Source organism: Cebus imitator, unplaced genomic scaffold (genome assembly GCF_001604975.1).
Source record: "Cebus imitator isolate Cc_AM_T3 unplaced genomic scaffold, Cebus_imitator-1.0 Scaffold102, whole genome shotgun sequence".
NCBI classification, from domain to species: Eukaryota; Metazoa; Chordata; class Mammalia; order Primates; family Cebidae; genus Cebus; species Cebus imitator.
Window position 1 is genome coordinate 610,750 of NW_016107417.1, and position 1,438 is coordinate 612,187.

Consider the following 1,438-nt stretch of genomic DNA (forward strand, 5'->3'; position numbering starts at 1 on the left):
ATTTTTAGTAGAGACGGGGTTTCACCATGTTGACCAGGATGGTCTCGATCTCTTGACCTCGTGATCCACCCTCCTCGGCCTCCCAAAGTGCTGGGATTACAGGCTTGAGCCACTGCGCCCGGCCTTATTTATTATTTTATTTTATTTTATTTCGAGACAGAGTCTTATTCCGTCACCAGGCGCCAGGCTGGAGTGCAGTGGCGCAATCTCAGCTCACTGCAACCTCCACCTCCTGGGTTCAAGCATTTCTCCTGCCTCAGTCTCCTGAGTAGCTGGGACTACAGGCACGCGCCACCACGCCCAGCTAATTTTTTTTGTATTTTTAGTAGAGATGGGGTTTCATCGTGTTGACCAGGATGGTCTCGATCACTTGACCTCGTGATCCGCCCGCCTTGGTCCCCCAAAGTGCTGTGATTACAGGCGTGAGCCACCGCGCCCAGCCAAAAATTATATTTATTTTTAATTTTATTATTTTGTTTGTTTGAGACGGAGTTTGGCTCTTTTGCCCAGGCTGGAGTAAAGTGGTGCGATCTGGGCTCACTGCAACATCTACCCCCCAGGTTCAAACAATACTCCTGCCTCAGCCTCCTGAGTAGCTGGGATTATAGGCACCCGTGTCACCATGCCCAGCTAATTTCTGTATTTTTAGTAGAGACGGGGTTTCACCATGTTGGCCAGGCTGGTCTCAAACTCCTGACCTCAGGTGATCCACCTGTCTCAGCCTCCCAAAGTGCTAGGATTATAGGTGTGAGCCACCGAGCCAGGCCAGTAATTACATTTATTGTGTTACAAACATAATGCAAGCTTAAAGCACAAAACAGCAAACAGGCTTCTACCACCTTTGGAAAGGGAACTTAGACTGCCTGACTTAAGGCTGGGCACAGTGGCTCATGCCTGTAATCCCAGCTCTTTGGGAAGGCAAGGTGGGCAGATATCGAAATCAACCTGGCCAACATGGCGAAACCCCATCTCTACTAAAAATACAAAAATTAGCTGGGTGTGGTGATTCATGCCTGTAATCCTAGCTACTTGAGAGGCGGAGGCAGGAGAATCACTTGAATCCAGGAGGCAGAGGCTGCAGTGAGCCGAGATTACACCACTGCACTCCAGCCTGGGCACGAGAGACATGTGTTCTCAAAAAAGAGAAAAAAAAGGCTGGGCACGGTGGCTCACGCGTGTAATCCCGGCACTTTGGGAGTCCGAGGTGGGTGGATCACGAGGTCAAGAGATCGAGACCATCCTGGCCAACAAGGTGAAACCCTGTCTCTACTAAAAATACAAAAATTAGCTGGACATAGTGGCACACACCCCTGGTCCCAGCTACTGGGAAGGCTGAGGTGGAAGAATCGCTGGAACCCAAGAGGCGGAGGTTGTAGTGAGCAGAGATTGCACCACTGCACTCCAGCCTGGTGACAGAGCAAGACTCGGTCTAAAAAAA